The sequence below is a fragment of the Armigeres subalbatus genome, chromosome 2 (genome assembly GCF_024139115.2).
Source record: "Armigeres subalbatus isolate Guangzhou_Male chromosome 2, GZ_Asu_2, whole genome shotgun sequence".
NCBI lineage: Eukaryota > Metazoa > Arthropoda > Insecta > Diptera > Culicidae > Armigeres > Armigeres subalbatus.
This window is the reverse complement of record NC_085140.1, coordinates 75,566,158-75,592,423: the sequence shown is the minus strand read 5'-3', so window position 1 is coordinate 75,592,423 and position 26,266 is coordinate 75,566,158. Positions and strand designations below refer to the sequence as shown.

General features: G+C 40.9%; 1 protein-coding gene across 16 annotated transcripts in view; it reads left to right on the top strand.

Moving 5' to 3' along the window:
• LOC134209193 (proline-rich protein 36-like) overlaps window positions 1-26,266 on the top strand; it is a 182,387-nt gene that overhangs the window by 74,487 nt on the left and 81,634 nt on the right. For 14 of the 16 annotated variants that reach the window (XM_062685179.1, XM_062685180.1, XM_062685188.1 and 11 more), the window contains exon 3: window positions 6,585-6,595. The exons of 1 other annotated variant lie outside the window; for it this stretch is intronic. The gene's annotated coding sequence lies outside the window, so the exon portion shown is untranslated. Of the gene's footprint in view, window positions 1-6,584; window positions 6,628-26,266 lie in introns of all 16 variants that reach the window. One more of the 16 variants, XM_062685175.1, reaches the window with a different exon arrangement.

Sequence of the window (26,266 nt, the reverse complement as noted above, 5' to 3'; positions counted from 1 at the left end):
AGCGGACAAACAGTTGTCGTCTTCGGGGTGTCGTTGCGGCGCCTGACGATCCGGTTCCCTGACGGCTGCTAAGCGTGATGCGGCTTCCTCCAAGCCGATGTCGCTGCGATGTCAAAAGGGTAGAGGTCTTTAGCTTCATGCTAAACGTGACCAACGAAGCACTATCACTTTTGTCACTTTATATTACACTCACTGTCAGAATCCCACTTCTGACACCAGTTACGGGATTTTTCGTTTGAGTTCACTTTTTAAAAAGCAAATTTAATTAACTACACATTTATTACCACACTCGCTGTTATTACAAGAAAGAGGTAGAGCCTCGTGTGCTCTACCGTTTTATAGAATTATACTGCTGATGCAGTGAAATATTATTCCTATCTCCTATCGGTGCCTTACGTGGCGTGATGCGCCACGGTTCGCGCCAAGCTACCTGTTCACTACTATTAATAACCCTACTGTTTTCCTAACGCTAAAGTCACTATTTTTCGGAAAATGGTCACTAAAGTCACTATTTTTGCATTGCATATTGTTAAAAACATTAAAATAAAAATCATTTGTACCTACTATTATTATCAACCAAATCAAATGTGAATCTATATAAACGTATAAAATTTGGAAAATATGCACCAAAGAACTTCCAATCGCGAGGTTATTTTCGATTCATGTTGACTATGATCTTTTTCTTCACGAATGGAATCCTTCAAAATTCGAAAGGTCGACCTCCGGTATAGAGTACAGAATTAAGGAGTATTGGAACTAGAACCACGTCTGTTGGTGAGCGGTTATACTCTCCGGTGACAAAGATAGTGAATAGCCTCAGTTTCATCACATGACAATGATATTTGATGTTTCACAACGTTAGGGAGAATAATGAGCGTCTATAACAGAAAAAAGGTACATTATGATTGTTAAATCCGTTTATGATTGTTATAACGGGCTTGGTAGTCATATGGCTACCGCTTCTGCCTCATACGCAGGAGGTCGTGGGTTCAATCCCAGGCCCGTTCCATTTCTCCTACTTTGTCTCTTTTCATATATTTCTCATGTTCTAGCAATCGCTAGAACTGGAAATGGGCTTTCATACCGTTTCCATATTCTTTCCCTATACCTACAACTTGATTAGTTCTAGCAGATTACTGTTAGAATTCGAACTGAGCGAAAAAGTTCGTTTCGGCATCCAATTAGAATACTACACCACCCTTTCATAATTATCACATTGGCAACCCGTTAACCAAGACGAACCTCTGCCATAAAACCTGAACCCCAAGATTCCAATAAAATTCCGCAGGAGCTCGTGGCGAGTGCAGAGGTGTACTCGGCTTGCAGTGGGCGAGTGACTGCATCATCAATTCCTTCCCATATGATTCTGTTTATAAGCGATTAAGAATAGATGTGGAGGTGAATGAGTTGGCCGGATTTTTAAAATCTAAAATAAAATAGAAAAGAAAATAAAATTATAATTTCTGGATTTCTAATAAGAGAGTATGGATTTTTTGGATTTTCAAAATTTTCCTCAGAATGCCACGTCGAGCTCAAAATCTTCTCAAATCTTCTCAAAACCACTTCTCTGCTAGCTTCTGGCTGATCCAACCAATACCATCCTCAATATCCAACTCCGTGGTACTTATGAGAATGTCGCAGTCACTGGCCTCTTGCTTCCATCTTCTTCCTCCTTACGGTGAAGAGAGGCGTGGCCAGTAGCAGTAATTCCCGAGTAGACGAAAATAGCTCAATAATATCAAATGTTGATAAGATAGCAAAATGAGATATGGACATGATTGATATAAGAGATAAAAGATCAGACGACAATATCAAATTTTTGCACTAAAATATCATGAGGATATCAAGATGTGTTATTTGTAATAAGTGATCGATATCAAGAGACATTAGTTTGATTCTATCCATAGCATATCTTGATATTTATATGAGCGGGCTTGGTAGTCATATGGCTACTGCTTCTGCCTCATACGCAGGAGATCGTGGGTTCAATCCCAGGTCCGTTCCATTCCTCCTACTTTGTATCTTTCTCTTTATCTCTCATGTTCTAGCAATCGCTAGAACTGGAAATGGACTTCCATACCGTTTCCATTACTATTCCTATACCTTCAACTTGAGTATTCTATCAGTAATCTGCTAGAATTGGAAATGAACTATAGAGCTCGTTTCCTACATCCAATTAGAAATTCCATCAGTTACCTTCTCCTATCTATCACATTGGCAGCTCGTTAACCAAGACGGACCTCTGCCTCTCCAACCTAACCCAAAAATTCCAACAAATTCCGCATGAACTCGTGGCAAGTGCAGAGGTATATTCGGCTTGCAGTGGGCGAGTGATTGCATCATCATTTCCTCCCCCTTCCCTACATTGACTTGCATTCTGACGTGGCAGGCGCCAGTATGACCTAACAAATGAGATCACCAGTACTTGTACATTGAAGATGTGTGCTAGTCCCAAGCAAACATCTGTTGGTTCCCTGTGCAAGAACAGCTGATCTGGTCATAATGGAGTAGCAACTACGAGCAGTCAATCAAGCTCAAGCTCAAGCTCAAGCATATCTTGATATTTATATGATATTTCGGTGCAAATTTTTGATATTGGGCCCTGTTCTTTTATCTCTTGTATCAATCAAGTTCATATCATGTTTTGTTATTCTGTTCATGGCTTCTGCCCAGGTATTCATGCTTTTGTTGTTTTTCCTTTTCTTGATTTCTGATAGCATTCTAGATAAGAATTTCCAAAATAAAACACTAGTTTGAAATCTACGAATTATATCATAACAATGCTAATGCAACTTGTAGCTCTATCCCCGGTTTAAAACTTCATATAAAAGTCACAATTTGGTCACTTTTTCTGCAATTGAAAGTCACTATTTAGTCACTTTTTCGTCATCGTTGGTCACTAAGGTCACTATTTTGAACGGCATTCATCGCTACCAGCCCTGCTTTTGTCCTTCGACCTTTTGACGCAATTTTTATTTCGACCTTTTGTCCCTTCGACCTTTTGATCCTTCGACCTTTTGTCTTTTCGACCTTTTGACCTTCGACCTTTTGTCCTACAACCCTGCCATACAACCTAACCCCCTGATTCCAATAAAATTCCGCATGAGCGCGTGGCGAGGGCAGACGTGTTCTCGGCTTGCAGTGGCCGAAGGATTGCATCATCAATTCCTTCCCATTCCCGAAAGACCGTGAGGATGTGACCAGCGCCGTTATCGAGCATTTGAAATATTAGAACTCTCGGACTGTCCACATTGAGGTTGAAGAGCAAGTCCCAGCTTTCATCCATTGGTTCCCTGTGCGATTGTGATTGTTCTGGTCAATCACGGAATAGCAACTACGAAATGCACGGTCATCATGCTCATGCTCATTGTGAATCAAATATATACTGGTAAAAATAAAAAGTCGAGTCGAGTACAAGACACTGAAGACGACCACACAGTTGTGGTCGAAATACGTATCTGCAAAGATAACGAAAATTAACTAGTGGAATTAAATGGACAGTACTTAATTCGTCTTAGACGGTTTGGTAAAAATAGTTATATGACTTGACTCATATTTGAGCATTACCATCTCTATTTATTGCGATTCATCTTCTTCTTCTCCTTCAATGGCTCTATATTCCAAGTGGCCAAGTGGCCTGCCTTACAACTTAGTTATTCTATTAGCATTTCCTCAGTTATTAAATTGAAATTTGTAAGCTTTTCTATGCCCGCAATTGCATGAGTAGAGTAAGTATTTCGTGTGGCAATGCAGTGCATACACTATTCCTAGGGTGTCCAGAAAGTTTTCAACCCGAAAACATCCTAGACCGGACAAAGAATCGAACCCGCCATCTCCGGATTGGCAATCCTAAGCCTTTGCTCGCAAGGCTACTAGAGACCCCCATTGCGATTCCATTGAGCTTGAAAGTTTGATATGAATTAAGTTTTGAATCCGGACGGGCGGAACTTATATTTTACTTACCTAAAGGTTAGCTAGAAGAAATTAAATTTTTGAAATTTAACTCCAAATAAACAAAAATGTCAATTTTACAAATATACTTTCCTGGTCAGTGCATTACAAGCAACGCTGTACCTTCTCACTGAACAGCACAAATAAGTGAAACAAGCACCTCTAATGGTGCTATTTCATATACAAACAATCAACAATCCCATTCATTAGAGCTGCAAAAACCTAACACCGAGCACCTAAGGGGGAAAATGCTGCGCCTAATTGAAACCGAACCGTTTCATTTTCCATTTTGCAACAGATTGCCGACAGACGCTGTACAACTTTGTTCGCATAAAGAGCCGAAAGGAGGTGAATCCCACTTAGCTAATCTGCCATAAATTAACCCCCCATTTGAAATGATCTTCCAAGCATGCCAAAAATCTCTGATAAATCTCTCGGTATACTCACTTAAAACGATTCTTTCCTCCCCATTAACACCCGGAAATACTCCCACCCGAAGCGAGAAGCGAAGAAAACCGATTCACCTAATAGAGAGATTGAGTTGAGAGAGTTTGGCAAACCCTCCGGCGGCTAATTGGAGCAGCGGTGCGGTATTCGTAGCTGCCCGACAAAATTGTTCGCTAATTTCAATCAAACACCAAAACCATTTAAAGCATCATACACTAATCCCTGCTGATTATGTGCTACTGTTTGCAAGTTTCTCTTGTCCAGACGATGGCTTGCGGCGATAAAAGAGCAACCAAAGCCAAATCAAAACATATAAATTAATCCTAATACTTCAACACCGTAGCCAAAACACGTACACCGGAGCCGGAGCGTCGTCGTTCGTCAGGTTGCTTTCCTGCTTTGGTGGTTTTTCTTTCTTGTGTGTATGTGTGTGTGTGTATGTATTTTGCGGGGGTAGATAAATCCCTAAGCTGAAAGGAAAACCCGAAACGGGATGGGAGAGAACAGCGCCGGCTGTGGGCAGAATACGATTTGCGTGAGCTGAGGAAGGAAAGCACATAATTCCGGAATCAAAGTACGTCAGTCTCGTAGCCGCACCACCAGGACCAAGTTCGTCGACAAGGATGACGGTCTGTGGAGAGTGTGAAATTCAGGAAAATGAAGTCTCCATACCTAACAAGGGGGCATCATGCACGTAGGGGACTATTTTTTAAACTCCATACAAATCAAAAATATATGGGAAAACTTTCTATGGGGATTTGTTTTTTTTTTCATATTCAACGTTGAGGCCATTTCTTTGTTTGTTTTAATCGACTTCAATCATTTGTCGATTTATTGTTACGTCAGCTGAACTAAATAGTTTGATTAGAGCGCGATATCGCCATTCTAAAATTAATTATCCAGCTCCTCCTATCCCCTATCATATAGCTTCTATTTAGTGTCGTTATGATGGGAGCTTTATGTTTCTCTCACTTCAACGCTAACATCAATCATCCCAGATTACGTGGTCCCTGTCAACAGTCAGAAACTTAAATAGTTAACACGTCAACTCTTTTGTCGACTTACGATAATAAAATGACATTACCACCACACAGTCAACAGTTAGCCTTTTGACCTTAGGAGGGGCCATCATACCAATCGTTGCGCTGTTCGCTTCCTTCGGTGTTGTCTGCTGTGCTGTGCTTACACAGCTTCGTATGCGGCGGCGTTTAGATAGCGGGACATTTAAAAATTTCTAGAATTTTTTTTTATAACTTGAAATATTTGATACTTTAATATGTTTTTATTTTTTATTACTTGCAGGTGTAACGTTTAGTTTATTCAATGATGTGCTTTATTGTCTTGAACGCGTAACAGTTGCAACTGATTATTTGGCGTATTTGCAGATTCTTACCTCAGCCGTTAAACATTACGTAAGAGTTCAAGGGACTCAAGATGCAAGTCCGTCATCTAGTAAAAATGCAAAACGTTTACTGGAAGTGTTAAAGGAGTTTTTATTTTCATGCATATGCCATAAGAGGTAAAACTAACCTTATCCAGAATTGAGTCGGCCAATCTCACTTTACCTTCACCTCCTTCATCTCTAACTGCACATGTTGAACACACATACACTTCACCGTCATCGTTGCGGCAGCAGCAAGACCTAGCGCAAACACGATATGAAAACCGTGGAGAACCTCTTCCGAAAAGAATTTGTAATACACCGAAAAAATCATCATAATCTGCTGCTTGCACTCTTGGAATTCCTTCCGTTTTTTCCCCTCGCTCATTCGTTCGGTCTCAACACAGAAGAAGTCTCACCAGTCACCACATCGTAAAATGTGCTCCGAGCTGTCTTTCCTTCTTTTTTTTTCGGCGGTGTAATTGAGGATGGAAGGGATGTAGGTAGGATCTACCGGCGGGCGGGCGTGTACCGCCATAAACACGGTTATGAGATTTTGACACCGCTGCTCCTACGAGTTGGCGTATGTGGTACTTACAAACATAAGACATGTTTACCGCCTCTCGGCAATGGAAATTGATCCCGATGGTCATTTTTGTTTTACATTTCCAAGAAGTCAGATTTTGAAGAAGGCAAATTTTCGTACATTTGAATTGGTTCTATAATCTGGTTGATGGTTTTAAAAGATCTTCTAAATCCGTTATTTTCAAGTGTTCTAACCATTTTTTTATTTCTCTCATTTCAGATTGATATCCAGTAAGAAGTTATGCTTTACTTTAATTACTAAGGTAACCTAATGTAATATTTGTAATAATGAATGCCAAAGGTTGATGTAAATTTGACGAATTTCATAACTCTATTATAATAGGCTATATGGGTCAAACCATAGCGTAATATGCTGTAATTGATCACATTTATCGTTGTAAATCATCATATATTGAAGCTCTACCAGACAGCTTGCTTACTTTTGGTTATTACGCCAAGTAGTCAAAAACAACAATAATGATTATGACTTATAAAAGCCATCGAAAGTCTCGAGCGAAATGGACTTTATGTTCGGCAAATTTTCCTAATCTTTGCTCCAATGGTGGATGCTTTTTCAGCCCATGAAAGATTGCTGCATTATTCACTATAAATCGTTTGTAAAAGCCGTAAGGGTAGACAACTAAAATGTGCTGCTTCAAATGAAAATCATAAGTTTTAATTTGACAACGAGTGCTTCAAATATAGCTAAATTAATGAAATGAATGCTTCAAAATATTGTCCAAAAAAACATTTTGGTTAATCGTGTCACTATACTAATGAAAATTGTGAATTTAACATGAATGCTAAAATAGTGGAATTGTTATCCGTTCATCTAATGCGCGAAAATAGAAACTACAAAAAACTACTTTTTTGTGCAAAACAAAAAACTCTTGCACATTCAGTCGTCTAAAACCAAAGCCACTTATACGCCATGGGTAGGGCTGTCTTTGCCAGTTTAGGTAATATGGTAGAGAACCATTTGGGCAGTACCCCCTATTCCCGTCCACAACGTTCATAACTCGATCGCATTACAACCGAGTTATTTGTTTTTTAGTACATGGTTAGTTTCTGTCGACATCTAGTGATGTACAAAAAATCAAGCCATTTGGTTGGAACTCGGTCGAGTTATTAACGTTGCGGACCGGAATAGGGGGTGCTGCCCAAATGGTCCCACTCCCTATGTTGAAAAACAGGCAGATGACTGAACGCATCAAATTCTACCGTGAAACATGATGTGTATCAGTGGATAACATTCAACAGCTGTTTAGGTGTTAACCAACAGATGCCTGCGGTACATAATTCAGGTCTCCAAAATGGATCTCAAACAACGAACTCCATCTTCGGGCGATGACATGCTGACGAATCGGAACGCATCCAAGCACTCGTAAAGCAGAATATCGGCAAGATGAATTCTTTTGTCTTGGACGCGTTCACACACGCACACGCATCAGGATGTCATCGGCCTTCGCTGTCGCCAGAGGTTCTTATTTATTATCAGACTAAGGCCGGAGTGGCCTGTGCTGCACATAAAAGTCTTCTCCAATTAGCTCGGTCCATGGCTGCACTTCGCCAACCACGCAGTCTGCGGAGGGTCCGCAAATCGTCCTCTACCTCATCGATCCACCTTGCCCGCTGTGCACCTCGCCTTCTTGTTCCCGTCTGATCGTTGCCGAGAACCATTTTCACCGGATTACTGTCCGACATTCTGGCTACGTGCCCGGCCCACCGCAGTCTTTCGATTTTCGCGGTGTGAACGATGGATGGTTCTCCCAACAACTGATGCAACTCGTGGCTCATTCGCCTCCTCCACGTACCGTCCGCCATCTGCACCCCACCATAGATGGTATGCAACACTTTCCTTTCAAAAACTCCCAGTGCGCGTTGGTCCTCCACGAGCATCGTCCAGGTCTCGTGTTCGTAGAGAACTACCGGTCTTATAAGCGATTTATAGATAGTCAGTTTCGTACGGCGGCGAATTTCCAGCCACTATGCGCCTCCGAATTTCTCTGCTGGTATTGTTATCGGCGGTCACCAGTGAGCCCTGGTACACGAATTCTTCAACCACCTCGATTTCGTCACCACCGATAGAAACTCGCAACTATCCTCTCAAGGTTGCGTGCCATGATATCAATGTCGTCGGCGAAACCAAATAACTGGACGGACTTCGTGAAAATCGTACCACTCGTGTCAATCCCTGCCCTTCGTATTACTCCCTCAAGAGGTTCATAGCAACTGAAAATCGGGAACGGTGGTGTGTCTGGGTGGGTCTGCCCAACCTTACGTAGGGGCGAAATTAAATCTGTAAATAAGCATTAGACTGGAACCCAGCTGCACATCGCGGCAGAGACAGACCCAGAGACTCATTACGGCGTAGCCTTCTCTAAGAAATGAAAGAATTCGTCCGAAATCTAACTTGGCAACGGGACAGGATAGCTGGACATCGCCCAGGATAGAGATCTTTTAAGTCGGCCCTTTGAACCACTCGGGATTTGCCGAACCCATAAGTAAGTAAGGAAGGTGTCCGTTGAGTCTATTTTGTGCCTTTTGTACAAATGTTCCATAGAAGAATTTTACCGTGGCAATGGAAAAGACAATGAACCCGAGAGGGTCAAACAAGCTCATAACGACTCTGGATTGTTCTCGTTCAGTGGAAATGTTGCCTTCTGCGATAATATACTGCGAATATTCAGCCGTACTTTCTCGGTTGGTTACAACTGTCCTGGGGAAGCTTCTTCCGTCAAACTTGCTTTGTGAGCATATTGCGCTTATACTCAGAGATTTGCTCTCGTAATCGTCGCTCTCATTCCGGATTATGTAGAAACTTTCTTTCCAGCGCTTCTAAGGGATAACTATTTGGACAGTTCTTTGCAGCACACTATATTGTGCCATTATACCTACATTCTAACACGTAAAGTAGTTGCGTAGTTACTCATTCATTTCCCGATCAGCAGTTTGGGCTGGACGCCAATGCTCATTGAAGGACTATTGAAGCTGTAGGTCCCCCGATGGGGGATGTTATGCCAATTATAAGAAGCCCAGCGGTAAAATGCGCGGCTATAAAGCATGACCATGCTGAGGGTGGCTGAGTTCGATTCCCACAAATCCTCCAGTATCTGCTTCATAGAATCTTTCAGGAACTCCTTCGGATTTTCCCACAAAAATTTAAAAAAAAAATCTGAAAGATAGCTAGAGAAAAGGGGGGAGCTTTTGGATAAATTCTTGGGAAAACTTTTACTGTAGCTGGAGGGGCAGCTTCCAGTGAAAATCTTGAAGGAAATTCCGGAGGAATTTTAGGAAGAACTTCTGCATGAATTCTTGAAGGAATTTCCTAATGAACTCTTGAAGTTACTTCCGGATGAATTCTTGGATGATTTTGGAGGAATTTCTGAGCAGCGGTTCTCAACCTGGGGTACATGTACCCCTGGGAGTACCTTCGCTGGCCCTAGGGGGTACCTCGGACAAAACTGCGTAATGGCGGACGTATTACAATTTCCATCGAAACTTATTGATAAAGTTTCGATAATCGTGTATTTTTTATTTCAAAATTTTGTCTTGTACATAATATAGATGGCGATCAGTAATCAAAGCCTATTGAATCCTGCCCTCCACAAACAGCACAGTGCATGCGGAACAAAAGATCAAACGGACAAAACGTAGAATGCGCAAATTTTAAAAATCAATGAACAAAACAATGGATACACTATTCCCAAAGAGTCAAGAATGTTTTCCACCAAAAACATCCTAGACCGGACGAAGAATCGCACTCGCCATCTCCGGATTGGCAATGTTATGCCTTTGCACGCAAGGCTATCTGGAGACCCCGTTGCATCCTTCTACGCTTCTCGGAAGGCTTTTCCCAAGTAGCTCGAAGCCCTTCTTTCAAGATGTCCAGAAGCCTTCTCTCAACAGTTTCGGAACCTTCTTTCAAAAGGCTTGGAAACCTCTTTTCAAGAGACTCGGAAGCCTCCTTTCAAAAGGCTTGGAAACCTCCTTTGAAGAGGTTTGGGAACATTCTTTCAAAAGGCCTGCAAGCCTCATTCCAAGAGGCTTGGAAGCCTCCTTTCAAAAGGCTTGGAAGCCTCCTTTCAAGAGGCTTGGAAACCTCCTCTCAAGAGGCTTGGAAGCCTCCTTTCAAAAGGTTTGGACGCATGCTTTCAATAGGCCCGGAAGACTTGTTTTAAGAGGCTCGGAAGCCTCTTTTTAAGAGGGTCGGAAGGCTTCTGTCATAAAGCTCAGAAGGCTCTTTTCAAGAGGTTCGAAAAGTTATTTTCAAAAGGTTCGGAAAGCTTTTTTCAAAGGGCTCGTAAACCAACTTTTAACAGGGTTCGTAATTATTCCTTCAAGAGCCTTGGAAGCCTACTTCCGAGAGGGGGTACCTCAATTAATGCAAAAGTTTGAAGGGGTACCTTTCAAGAAAAATGTTGAGAACCGTTGTTCTAGAGGAACGTTCAAATGAATTTCAAGAGGGCTAACTCCCGTATGAACGCCCGGAATATTTTTTTGGAAGAGCTTCTAGAGAAATTCGAGATATTTTTAATGTATAAAATAAGTCGACGCCGGCTCACGTCACCGTTAGCTGTAAATGATCTGTCACGCCGTCGCCGATAAAAGTTTAACTAACCGTGCCCATTCAAAAACCAATAAATACAAAACGTAAGGAGCACACGTTTGTATTCCTCCTTATCAACTAATAAAATCCACAAGACCAGCATTTTTTGATTTCTCTCTCTAGGCAAAAAAATCGAAACCGAAAACAAAACTTTCTTTTTAAGAATGGTGGCAATGCATAATAAATATTGCAAAACATGAAAAATAATATAATTCGATCTATTCCCCTAAAATTCCGTTTTGACCTTTCTTACGTGATTTTTTCAATACATTTTATTATGCACGAGAAAGGCATCATCGCCGCTAGGGGGATTAATCTGTTTTTTTTTCTCGAAAACGTGCCCAATACTAGTTTAGAGATGGTGAATAAGCGAATGCAGTCAATATTTCTGCAGATGTTCTTGGCTCTCCAAACCATTCTGGTGTTCAGAACCTTGATCCACAAGGGCAATTACGTTTGATACAAAACCAATAGCAACCCATGGTGTCTATACATGCATTTAGAGGCCATGCGCATGATTTAGTATTTGATTATGTCCAATTCGAATGTCCTAAGTTCTCCAAATCATTCTGGAGTTCAGACCAGGCTTGTAAAATGTCATCTGCATGTCATTTGACTAATTTGTTCATAACTTTTTTCGGAAGCCAAATTTACTTCAAAATTTTAGATGCACGCATAACGCTTGAGCAGTGCTATATTTTTGTCCAAAGGTACATTACTCTAAATATAACATCTGAGGCTAGAGAGTGAAATTATGAAAAATAATGCAAATGACATTTTACAACACTGGTTCAGACCAATTGTGCTACCAAGCCAAATGTGCTCGATATAAAGCCATGGTATCCATACAGGCCCTTAAAGGCCATGCACATGATTTGCAATTTTTATATGCTCATATCGGATCGTTTGGCCGAAAGGGTTATCTGGCCGAAAGAGTCGTTTGGCCGAATGGGTCATTTGGCCGAAAGGGTCATTTAGATTTAGCCGAAAGAGTCATTTGGCCGAGAGGGCCATTATGCCGAAAGGGTCATTTGACCGAATAGTTCATTGGAAAAGTAAGAAATTAGGAATGAGAAGAAAGACGTCTCACTTTTCATTTTTCTCTTCTCACTGTAAAAAGTGAGAACCGCGAAATGAGTAATGAGACGTCTCACTACCCACTTCGCACTATTACCTTTCACAGTGAGAAGTGAGAAAATAGGAATGAGAAGAGTGACGTCTCACTTCTCACTCTTCATTTTTCTTTTCTCACTGTAAAAAGTGAGAAGCGCGAAGTGAATAGTGAGACGTCTCACTACTCACTTCGCGCTTCTCACTTTTGACAGTGAGAAGAGAAAAATGAAGACTGAGAAGTGAGACGTCTCTCTTCTCATTCCTATTTTCTCACTTTTCGAATGAACTAAATGTCCTATTCGGTCAAACGACCTATTCGGTCAAACGACCTATTCGGCCAAATGTCCTATTCGGTCAAACAACCCTTTAAGCCAAATGACCTTTTCGGCCTAATGCTCCTATCGGCCAAATGACCCTTTCGCCCAAATGACTTCTGGCCTAATGGTCTGTTCGGCCGAATAGTATATTCGGCCAAACAACTTTCAGCCTAGTGGCATCCGGCCAAATGGGTTTCGGCCAAATGACCCTTCCCCCTGAAATTCTTCCTGAACTTCCTAGAAATTATTCATCTTCAAATTTTCTCTGAGAGTTCCTCCTGAAACCCCTCTAGGAATTGCTCTTGGACTTTCTCCCAATATTCCTACTGGAATTCTTGTATAAACTTCTCTTCTGGAACTACTTTTGGGATTTCTGCAGGAATTCACATCTTTTTCCTGGAATTCCATTATGTATTCTTCAATGAATTCCTGCTGGAGTTACTTCAGCAATATCTCCCACAAATTCCGTCCAAAATTCATTAGATTATTGATTCTGTAAGCGATGCAAAATTGAATGGCATGATAATCTAAATATGTAATATTTCTCATAATGTCAATCATAATAATATATTTTATTCACCTTTATTGTCGGTTGTTTGCTATCATATTTTACTCATTCAAAATTGTTCTGCTCTACTAAAGAAGGATCCATAACTGGGGGAACTGGTCCGTACTGAACGTATATTCATCTCATCGCAAAACAAAAAAAGCACCAAACTCATCGCTTGTTTTTGCTAACATACGTGCGCACTGATGAAAAAAAAACAAAACTAAGAAACAAATCAAATTCTTTTTCATTGTTTTGTTTTTGATAGGATGAACATGGGAGCTATGAGATGAAGTACGAAACAGTTCCTTCCGTGTTAGGTTTTGTTTTGGATGGATTTTTTAGTATTTTTTCGGAATTCTAGAATTTTTTAATGTTTATGGATGAGCTGTGATTTATTCAAACGTTTATCCTGCTTCATATTATTTGGCAAACAAGCAGTGTGCTACGTTTATTATTTAGAATATCTAAATCTTAACCTGTGCACATTTTGGATTGTCGTAGATATTCTACTAACACTGTTAAGTGTCTATAACGGTATTATGACGGTATTATACGAATAGTGAGCTCATGTTAGCTTAGCTTTGACTGACTACACATATCTATGGTTGCTACTCCGTGATTGACCAGAATCAGTTAAATTGCACAAAGAATCAACTGAATGATTGACTGGGATTGTTCAAGCATTCTCAGTGTGCAAGTTTCAGTGACTCTAATATTCAAATGATCAATAACGGCGCCGGCCATGTCCTTGTAGTCAGTTAGGAAAAGGGAAGAAATATTAGTAGGTGGTTTGCTATTTGAAGACCGTGTTTACCTCTGCGTCTCCACAAAAACCACAGGAAGGATTATTAGTTAGTTGGTAGGCATAGTTTGATCTGGATTCACTCTGATAAGCGATACGACCGTGCCATTCTTTATACACAGTGATTTTAACTAACCATGATTCGGCCGCACAAAGCAGAACAAACTAATTACCTGTACACCGAGCAGGAACACGATCAAACGCATATCTATTGATTTACTTTCCGACCGCACAAACTACAACGATACAAAATCGTTCGACGTGTCTATGTACCGAGAATGGACAATAGTAACCATGCATGCCAGATGGCATATGCAAACTGTGGAGGATCGCGTTTTTGACGACCGAACCGACGTGCAGTATTCTGTACTTACTTGCCCTTAGGGAAGATCCATTAATTACGTAACGCAAAAACTGGTCATTTTCAACCCCCCCTCCCTCCTATGTCACACTTTTTTGTATGAATCATTGAAAATTTGTGTATGGATTGTCACACTTCGGTCAACCCCCCCTCACTCTCTAAGCGTTACGTAATTTGTGGATGTTCCCTTACTTGACCGGATCAAAGCGCAATACAAACCAATTTCGCCGAATATCAAATAGATTTTTTTTCTCCAGCTCGCGACGAATTACACACGCACTGTACTTACTTTCCCGATGACTACTGCATGCCATAGAAGATCGCACTTGTCTCGACCGGATCAAAGCGCAATACAAGCGCATTATCCGCCGAATATCAGATAGATATTTTTTTTCTTCCGCCCGCGACGAATAACACACGCACTGCACTTACTTTCCCGATGGCTATTCAGTGGGGACACATATCCTCATGTTGATTATTTAGTTAGAATATCAAGATCTGAACTAGAGGACACAAAGAATTTCTCGAAGATATTTCGAAGAATTTTGCCGAGGAACTTCCGAAGAATTTCCTAAGGAATTGCGAAGAATTTGTCGATGAATATGCCGAGGTTACGGGCCCGTTAACCAAGTCGAACCTCTGCCATAGAATCTAATCCCCAAATTCCAATAAAATTCCGCATGAACTCGTGGCAAGTGCAGAGGTATACTCGGCTTGCAATGGGCGATTGCAGAGCTCTCGGATTGTGCACATCGAGGAGGGAAAGCAACTCCCATGCTCCATCCATTGGATCCCTGTGCAATTGCGATAGTTCTTGTCAATCATGGAGTAGCAACAAATTTCTCGGCATATTCATCGATATTTAAAGCTTGAGCTTGATGACCGTACATTTAGTACACCGTACCGTACAATTTCGATGAATATGCCGAGGAAGTTAATAATTATATTATATCATTGTTTTTTTTTTTCATAAAATGAGCGTTTTAGATAAATCAAATCGTTTTTAGAACAACCAATGTTGCAGTTTAACTCGGGAGCACAAAATTGTTACTTCAATTGCAAATCAGAAATATTGATCGAATAACATGTTGGTCCGATTCGAGACCCCCATTTTTTATAACAAGGCAACCTACACCTAAATCAAACCGTACATTGTTTGCCAGCACAAAACCCCCAAAAGGATTAAATCATTCATCATAACTGTCGCAAATGTCACCGTGTGCTTATTTTTTTACATTTCGCTGCACAGTGGTTCACAGGAGCAAAAAGTGAGTCCAACTTACAATTTAGTGTCGTGAGTTTCTGCTGAAACCAAAGTTCGAAGCTGATAAACATTGCTAAGTTCAAAAAAGTTCGTATTCTTACACTCTACCGTACATGATATAAAACTAAAAATAATATGATCTGGCTATTTTACAAGCTTATGGCTTATGGTTAAAACGTTTTGAAAAGAATTCCAGTAATTAATTTCCTAGTAACAAATGTTGCGGTAGAAATATGGGATTCTGTCCAGATGGTCCTTCTTCCTTTTGAAAAAGAAAAGAAAAAATATATTATCGATTTGTCAAATAAAATAATAAAAAGCTTTGCTGCTTAGTTGAAATAAAATATCTTGTTCGTGTTTTTTTTTACAAAATGTTAAACTGCTGAGTTTTTTTTTTCAACAAATCGATGATTTATTTTTCCTTGTTTATCTCTTATCATTAAATCAATTATGACCCAATATCGACGAATTTTGAAGGAGCTATGAGCTAAAATTTTGGGGAAAATGGACTCTAGGACAAGCAGTCTTTCTTTTCACCAATGTGAACTACCGTGCGCTGCGAAAACCGCCAGCGACAAACCGTCGTAACGACATGCTGCTGCACACTTTTGCATTCAGTTGTTGCCAATGAAACCGGAAATAATATCCCACGCCAGGCCAGTTGCTGTGCTTCGCTGAACGCCTGCAACCCAGATAAAATCTCTCGTTTCGTTAATAATTCACTTCCGGCGATCAAAAACCAGTCAGGCACCCCATTAGTACCGTTTATGACATGTATCAACATATCACGCTCGGTCGTTCGTGGGGGCGTACTGAGTGTGGCCGGGTGGGTGCATGGAACAAAATATACCCGCCACACACTCGACAAGGATAACTCGAGTAAGAGCACACCATATCATATCCGTCCATCTGTGGTGATGTCCGTGTTTGACAGTGCTGCACACATAAAACGGGAAGCGGTAGCAAACCGAGAAGAACAAAAAAATAACATGAACATAACATGAATAGCAAACTTTAGTGGTGACAAGCATAGGTCATAATAAGTGCGACACAATTAAAACAATGTGACAAATTCGAGGCACAATCAACATCCAAAAACACATTCCATACCGATGCCCGCAGGCAATCAAAATTGCTTTTTGTCACCTTGGTGCCGGGAGTGCCTCTTTTTATCACACAGTTCATATGCCGCTTCATATCCTGACGGCGACAACGACGACGCCAAAGCATAGGAATAAAGGAAAAGAACCTTAATTGAAAGCGATGTTTATTGAGCCATATGCTCACTTTACCCGCATTCAATAGCTTTTCCGTTTGTCGTCCCTTCCACCGTTTGGCCTTTTCGTCGGATGGTTGGCTGTTTCGGCTGGTGGTGGTCCTCTCTCAGCTATGTTGCACGTTTGTATTAGTACAATCTTTTTATTCACCCTAACTCTATCAGCAGATCGATTCATAGTAACCCTAGGCCAAAGGCATTCATTGGGTACTGTTCCGAGTGGAATCACATGAAAATAAAATCAATTTTCCGGACAACCGCCCGACGCCACCACCGAGTTCGAGTCTCAATTCACGCCACCAGCTCGGTTCAGTATTTTCCTCTTTCTTTGGTTGTTTTAACCGCTCACCGTTCGAGTTTTATCAGTGGTTCGAGTTTTTCTCTAAAACTTGGTATGGTAATATGAACTCCTCGTGTTATTTGATTTAGACACCATATCGAGCCAAATTGTGGTGTGCGATAAAAAAAAACACAATTTCCAACTTCTTTGTCTCATATTTGATGTTTCTCGTAATTTGCCAACCTCTGTGAATGGATACACTATTTTTGTTCTAAGTTTTGAATGCATGAACCGATCCTGAAAAAAATTCTTACCTTCATTGTTTAAAAAAGATGAATTTTGAAATTTTGAGACAGAATTTTTCTCAACTTACGGTCAACATGTTCTGTAAACCTGCCAGGAAGAACGACCAGACGCCACTGTTCATTTTGATATTGCAATACCACAAACCCTCGTGATAAAACCTGAAAAAAAATTACAATAAAAAAGTGAAACCAACAGGGAGAGATAATTTCGATAATGTTGCGGTCTATCGTCGGTACCAGCAACAGCGTAAAAGAACTCTACCGGAGTTGGTCGGTGCACTGACAACGGCTGTGTAAAGTATCTCGTCGTCCAGGTCGGCCAGCTAGTCAGAAATCGTTTCAAGAACACCACAAAATAAATAGAGGCAACACCAAAATAGATTGACACTGTTTTTTCCCTGGTTCGGTTCTTGCATCACACAGCACTAATAAAAAGAGAGTACGACACAAGCGAAAATGGGCCCTTTTTGGGTGGACTATTCCACCCCGCCGAACCGAGCGACACCGAATAACAATAAGGCGACAATGGCAGCGCAGAATGTTTTTCGTGGGATGAAAGGACCCGAAAATGATTCCGGGGGAAATGTTTCTGGACTTCTACTTTGTTTGTTTGGTCCGGTATTGGAACCCGAAGGGGAAAACGAGATGGAGTTGATTTGAGCGAGTGGTCCTTTGGGCTATTCACATGTAATGAAGTGACGACGGAGCAAATTGATGATTTTTGCACGAGGATAAGCCTCTGTGCGAGGTGGCAGTAGAAAAGTTGAAAGCGATATCATGGGTCATGTGTAGGATGATAGCATCGGAAAGTTTTTCGGGTGAAGTTGACCACCCAAGCAAAGTGTATGGTTCAATAAACTTTTTTTGACCGTATTTCTACCTTGTTGTAATCAATCCGGGTGTAAATCTCAAAGATGGGAAACTCAGTTTTGAATTGTAACATTGTGGACCAATAATTTGTTCAATTATAACCCAATTTGGCTTTTTGGCTTTTTATAACCTATTTGGCAGAAGAAGATGTGAACTATGTTTTTATAGCTTGCTTACATACACTGGCCGGCATAATAAAGTGCCCACTTGCCGTTTTTCATACAAAATGGTCAACTTTGGAGCTCTAGATCTCAGGTTCCCGTGAACCGATTTGGCTGAAAATTTTACCAGAGCTCAGATATAACTTGAATTTTAACATATCTAAGTTTCGACCATATTGATTCACAGGTTAAAAATTATTGCGGTATTACCAAAGTGAATTTTTGGCAAAATTTATTTTTTAAATATCTTGAATTCTATAGGTTGTAGACTGATGACATATTCAGCAAAAACGCGTATTTTGCCAATACAAAAAAGTTTGCTATATATACCTGTACACTTAGAGATGTAGTTTTCGAGGTATTTGAAAAACAATTTTTTGCCAAAAAATTCACGTTGGTATTACCGCAATAGTTTTTAACCCTGTGAGTCAATATGCTCGAAACATAGATATGTTAAAATTCAAGTTATATCTGAGCTCTGGTAAAATTTTCAGCCAAATCGGTTCACGGGAACCCAAGATCTAGAGCTCCAAAGTTGACCATTTTGTATGAAAAACGGCAAGTGGGCACTTTATTATGCCGGCCAGTGTACGTCGGAAGTTATTAAACTATGGTCTGTTTATGAAAGAAAAATGAAATTCATCTAACGGCGATAGGATAATTGTGTGGTATTCAAACAAGAATGAAATAAATATGCACATTTTTTTTGAGAAACGACTGTGGGGTTTAATCATATCTCATTAATTAACGGCTACGCAGTCTCATATGATTAAAACGAGTTTTTATTCGTCTATTTTGCCAGTTATTAGAGAAATGGAAAGTGATTCCGAGACTATGTACCGACACCATAATAACCAGGCAGTTAAAGTTAGACAAAACATAAGACAAAAAGCGAACAAATCATTCTTCCCCTGAAGAAGACACTAATCCCGTGTCGAAACGTCGGACGAATAAAAACTCGTTTTAATCATATTGGACTGCGTAGCCGCCAGCCGGTCATTAATGATCTATGCTAAATATTCACAGTGTCTTTGTCCAAAGGGGCTTATTTTCAAAAAAAAAATAAAAAATCAGTTTGTCTGAAGCACCCAGTACACGAAAGTATGAGATTTCCTCTTTCATGTAAGTGCATTTATAGAATGTTTTATCGGGGGTAATATATTTTTTGGAGGACTCAAATCGGCTATTCTTCGAGATTTCTATGAAATTTGCACCAAAAATGCCGAAAGAAATAAAAATTGTTCTACATCCTCGCTAGAAAATTTTAGTTTACTCACGAGATGAAAGAGGACAGAGCATTTATACTTGCGCGTGGTAGGTGTTTCAGAGATACTGATTTTTAAAAATAATGTTCCCCCATAGAGACACCGTGATTCTTCTTCTTCTGACACCGTGATTACTTACGTGAAAAATATCATTTTTAGATGAGTAGCTTCTAGCTGGCCCTCCAGTTAGCCTGGCAAGGATGGTTACTCAGGGTGTCGACTACCTGAAAAACCTGGAAAGTCAGGGAATGTCAATTCGGACCTGGAATGGGAATTTTGTTTGTGGTCAGGGAAAAAATCCCAAAACTCATAAAATCAATATTAAAAATTTATACATAGTGTTTTTTTTTAATTTAACTAATCAAGCTTATTTTTTTTTGTATGACCCGTTGGAAATCTCTAGCCTAAAACGCTACTCCGGACCTATTCAATGTTAAACACGGTAATCAAATTTGATTCCATTAGTCTCTATATTAGATCAATATAAAACGTTTTTTTTTATTAGCTTTATTAAGGAGACTTGCAGCCCCAGGCTGGCTCGCCTCCGGAATATAAAACGTTCTTAAGCCACGTTGAGGGTAATGTTGAGGCCTGATCTGTATAGCTCTTGATCTGTGTAGCAATTGAAACGGTGGGTGGGCCAATGGTGTGAGCTAGGTGAGGGTAGACTCAGTTGAGTCTTCCTGAATGTGCCGATCCGACTCTGGACACGCATGTGTCAACCCTCGTATGGCCTTCATAGATAACCATGGGATCACAAAGGCTTAACAGCAACAGCCACGTCGAATACGCTTGTAGGAGAGCAAAGGCAGCTATTATGGCTCTATCCCGGATGATGTCCAACAGCTCAGCAGTATCTATCCTATGGTACGGCGGGCTTATGACGAAGATGGCGAATGCTTTGACATGCGTCACACCAGGGATGACCGGAGGACTGTCAGAACCTAATCTATTGTCCGATGGTTACGGGATTAGAGCCTTCCACTAATGGAAAATGGACTTACCGTCTGATACCTAGTGTGTCGTATTGGGTAAGTCGAGTACCCGGGGATGTTAATTTTCACTTCACGCAGTCAGCACGTGTCTGCTTTAGAAAATACCATCATAGGTTTAGGCACGCAATATTCCGCAATGCTCTGAGCGCCCTGGAGTCGACGGAATGACAAAGCATGTGCTCTTTGCCTGCCCGTGTTTCGCCTCGCTGTAGTGTGAGGTGATGAGGGACCTGTGAGAGCGTGATTTTAGCTGGTCGATGTTTGTAGATTTTCATCCTATTTAAATTAAAGTACGTGACTCGAGTTACTCAAATGAAGCAAAATCAATACCAATCAGAGGCGACTCGTCCATACGTTCTACCTGTTCATGGAACAGGTAACCATTTTTAGGTCAGAAGTAGGAAATTAATGTCTGGGCAATTAATTATTAGGGCAAATAATTTACTCAGTAAATTTTTTAAACAAAGTTTCACGTAATATTTCCAATGATTTTAACATCTAAACATCTAAAGAAACAAAATATTTCGTAGGCAGATCAACTTAACGCCACATGCTTGGCGTATACAGTCAAATTGCAGCTAAATGTGTGTTTCCCCGACACACCACACCCCATCGCATAGAAAGTCGTACGATCCATAATGAAGAACCAACAGCAGCACTGCCAGAAGTCAAATTTAAAGTTTTGTCCCATTTCAAATGATTTGAAATAATTTCCTCTTTGGTATGCTCACTCGTTCTCCGCGCGCAGAGAACCAGCGTGAGCGTTGCCAGCTTTCTCCGTTTCCTCACATCATCCTCTTTCGCATGCGAAGCAAGCACGTTTAGATGTAAGTTCTGCTATGCGCGCAGCAGAAGTCAAACCCGTTCGACGCGCTGCGAGAACATTCAACGACGCGACGCAGCTTCGGTTAGGCTGATGCCATACTGGGAGAGAAGAGAAGCGATTAGAAGAGTTGAGAGGGAAGCGAAGCGTCCGCGTGAAAGCTACCTCAATGAGCGATATATGGAAATCGCTTATACCTGTCATAGTGGAAGCGATGAGAAGAGGCGAGAAGCGGCAGCCAAAGAGGCGAAGCAGTTCATAGAGTGCTTTGCCGCGCGAGATCGCAAAGGATCACTTCTGTATGTTTGTTGATTTGAGCTTACCCTCGTTCGCAGTTGTGTAAAATGGCTGTGGGTGAAAAGTATTGCGGGAGAGAAAAGCAACATTGTTTATTTTGTTAATTTGGTTAATGAAAACATTAAAATATGTATGGTTTTAGCTACATGTACGGAGCAAATCTGATGTTTTTCATAGTAGCGGTACTCATTAAAATTGGGAATATTCTGGTGCAGTCCATACATTTAGAAACACTTTGAAACAAAAAACACGTATTTTGCTGTTACCACAGACAAATGGATGTTGAACTTGTTATTTTAATATCGTTCTCGTATTTAGGATTAGTTTCAAAAGATAGATTTTTCACGCATCTTTAATGTATGTTTGAACCGAATGAAATTGTTGTGTTCAATCGCTTTTATATTTGATTTTACACTGGAGTCGGTTTTTACGCATGAGATACGTACCGTGTCTCTTGAAAAGCTCTTCAATTTCAACGAAAATCGGGTTTGCGCAATTTTTGCTTATGTCCGCATATTAAAACTTCGGGAACAATCCGATAGATAAGGAAATTGTTGTCCCAATTTTTGCCGGCCGTTGGTGGGAAATGGTTTCCCTTTTTTCTGCGGATTTTTGGAATTTGCGTTTATTTACGCCGTTTTTAAAAAAGGTTGCCGAGACAAAACGATTTTTGTGGAAGTTGTTTTCATGATGTGCGAAGCTCCCGAGAAATCAACTTCAGTGTAGAGAAATGTTGTAAGAAGAACATCCATAAATTACGTAACGCTTGAAGGGGGAGGGGTGTTGTCGGCGAAGTGTGACGATTCATGCAAAATTTTCAGATGTTTCATACAAAAGGGGGTCGTATTGGAAATTTCTCGTTACGTAATTAATGGATTTTCCATAGGAGCAAACGTAAAATAGGAATAAAACATGGCCCAAAAAGTTTAACCATAGCTACGCCCTACGTCTGTTTGTATGTGGTGATAATCTATCGCTCACATATTAAAATCGATTTTCAATTGCGACATTCTATAAATCTCCTCAACACACTTCTCTTTGTGCTAAATATGCTTGGAGAAGCAAAATATTCTTCATCTGAGGAAATCCATGTTTTACACTTCAAGACAAAATTTTCAAAACGACGTATCTGCTTTTGTAAACAAAGATTTAAACGACGATTTGATAAATCTGAAAGCTCTCCCACGCAAACCAACACCACCAATAGGTAGCTGAAGGTTTCCGCTACCTGTTGATGGTGTTGGTTTGCGTGGGAAAGCTATCAGATTCGTCAAATCGTAGTTTGAATCATTGGTTACAAAAGCAGATAAGTCTTTTTGAAAATTTTGTCTTGACTTGTATTTGTTGCAAGATCAACACTCCGAAAAACGCTTTCAGTATGTCATAGCTCGCTTTGATCGCCGCTTCACTTCGCTTTGCTTATCTCCAACCTCTTCGCTTCGCTTCTCTTCGCTCCCAGTATGTCATCAGCCTTAGACTCGATCGTAGTGTCGGGCTGTGCTTTGCCGAAAGGCGCACCGCGCACGCTTTCGTTCATACTTCGATGATTGGAAACAATTTGATTTTCTTTTTCTCCTGATGAATATGCAATGCATCAAGAACAATATTAATTTAATATTTGCATTTTCAAAAGACACATCAAATAATGCTTTTTCACGAATACTCAAAAGCAATCAACATAGGAAAAAAGGTATAGTTTTCACTAAATTTGAAGAATTAAATAACTGGAACATATTTCAGCTTCTAAATGTGACTCATTGGTCGTCACAATCTGGGGTCGCATCAAACAATAATTGTATAATTATATACTATAATTATTGTACTAATAATGGTTAATAACATTTCTTTCATAGCAACAAAATATGTGAGAATTTAAATATTAACGGCGATGGGACCCGTGTACCCCGAATGGTGGAATGAGCCGATTTGAAAGATCTCTATTCTGAACAATATCCAGTTATTGCCAACTGCTACCAAGTTAGATTTTAGATTTGCGAGAGTTTAAAATTTTAAATACATTTAATTTAAAATTTTTTTTACAGTCATTTGTAAATCATTTCCATTTAATTTTTTTTTCTAATATTTGATTAAAGTTGGTCAAGAAAAGGTTGTAATATTAGATTAAATGCACAACTTTCATTCGAAACCACTCAGCTTGATGAATATATTTTTATCAGCATGGTAGCACAGGTGTAGCAAAAGTCCACGAGACGCCCCTGATACCAATCATAAAAGCTATTAGGCCTAGCACTAACAGCTTCTAGCTCTTAATAGGTGCACTGCCCATGATGGCATATTTCAAGGCAAAATTTTCAAAACGACTTATCTGCTTTTGTAAACAAAAATTCAAACGACGATTTGACGAATCTGATAGCACTCCCACGCAAACCAACACCACCAATAGGTAGGTGAAGGTTTCCGCTACCTGTTAATGGCCTTGGTTTGCGTGGGAGAGCTATCAGATTCGTAAAATCGTCGTTTGAATCTTTGTTTACAAAAGCAGATAAGTCGTTTTGAAAATTTTGTCTTGATTTGTAACAATCGACAAAAGTAGGCATGGCTATACAAAATTTCCATACTTACTACTTGATGGGCTACAGCTCTTCGATGAACCTACGCCGAATGGAGTATCCTTCTCCACTGGACTCGATCCTGGGCCAATTGCTTCCAGTCGCCCTGAACATTGAGCGCCCTCAGGTCCTCTTCAACTGCAAAAAGCCATCGTGTACGCGGCCTTCCACGAAGCCTGCGGCCTCTTCCGGGTTCTCTACTAAATATTATCTTCGCTTGACGTTCCTCCGGCATACGAACAACGTGACCAGCCCACCGTAGTCTGCCGTGTTGTATAAGCTTAATAATATCCAGCCCTTTATACACCTGGTACAATTCGTGATTCATGCGACGCCGCCAGATACCGTTCTCTGTTTACCGCCGAGTATTGTCCGCAGCACCTTACGCTCAAACACTCCGAGAGCTCTCCGATCAGCCTCCTTTAACGTCCATGTCTCATGGCCGTATAAAGCCACCGGAAGAATCAGAGTAGTATACAGCGCGAGTTTTGTTTTCGTTTGCAGACTACGGGACTTAAGCTGGTTACGAGGTCCGTAATAAGCCCTATTTGCAGCTGCAATACGCCTTTTCACCTCGCGGGTAACATCATTATCGCACGTCACTAATGTTCCAAGATACACAAATTCTTCTACCACTTCAAATTTTTCACCATCCAGCACTATTTCGCTACCACCACCACTAATGAACCCACGTTGATTGCCAGCGACCATGTACTTCGTTTTGCTGGTATTGATCGTGAGTCCAATCCTCGCTGTCTCGCACAAAAGCATCTTCCACGGCACGGCGATCAATTCCGATAATATCGATATCGTCCGCAAATCCCAGGAGCATATGCGATTTTGTGATAATGGTACCGCTTCTTTGCACACCAGCTCTCCTAATCGCTCCCTCGAGCGCTATATTGAACAGTAGGTTCGAGAGTGCATCACCCTGCTTTAATCCATCTAAGGTAACAAATGACGTCGATATTTCATCCGCAACCCTTACACTTGATTTCGACCCGTCCAACGTTATACGAATCAGCCGTATCAGTTTCGCCGGAAAACCATGTTCAAGCATAATTAGCCATAATTCATTCCGTTTCACTGAATCGTACGCCGCCTTGAAATCAATAAACAGATGATGTGTCTGCAAGTTGTACTCCCGGAATTTATCAAGGATTTGTCTCAGGGTAAACATTTGATCCGTCGTTGATCGGCCCTCACGAAAACCTGCTTGGTATTCGCCGACGAAGGACTCTTCAAGCGGTCTCAATCTGTTGAACAGAATACGGGACATAATTTTGTACGCCGAATTAAGGAGGGTTATTCCTCGGTAATTGGCGCACTCCAGTCTGTGCCCTTTCTTAAAGAGAGGGCAAATGAGGCCGTCCAACCAGCTAGCAGGCATTTCCTCGTCTTCTCATATTTTCGACATAATATGGTGCAGAACTTCATAAAGCTGCTCACTGCCATGTTTGAGAAGTTCAGCCGGGAGCTGGTCCTTCCCCGCAGCCTTATTGTTTTTCAGCTCTTTGACAGCTTTTTTAACCTCATCTAGTGTAGGTGACTCCACAGCTTGTCCATCGTCGCTAATATTTATTCTGTTCACCGATGCACCGTCACTTCCTCCATTCAACAAAGTCTCGAAGTGTTGCTTCCACCTGGCAGCCACTTCAGTTTTATCTGTCAGCAGATTCCCTTGTTGGTCGTTGCACATGACGGGAGATGGCGCTGTCTTTCTCCGCACGCCATTGACAGACTCGTAAAACCTCCGCATATCGTTCTGCTCCATTTTTTCCTGCGCCTCACTAATAACTTGTTCTTCGTACTCTTTTTTCTTACTGCGGTGGGTTCGTTTTTCGGCTGCTCTTGCTTCCTTGTACCGATCTCTATTCGATCGGGTACCCGACACCAACATCCGGCTTCTGGCAACGTTCTTCTCGTCTGTCACTCTCTGACACTCCACATCGAACCAACCCGTCCTGGGTCGCCTCTGTGCAGTGCCTACCACTTCTCGTGCTGTTGTGCTCACCGATCAATGGATCGACTCCCATAGATCGTT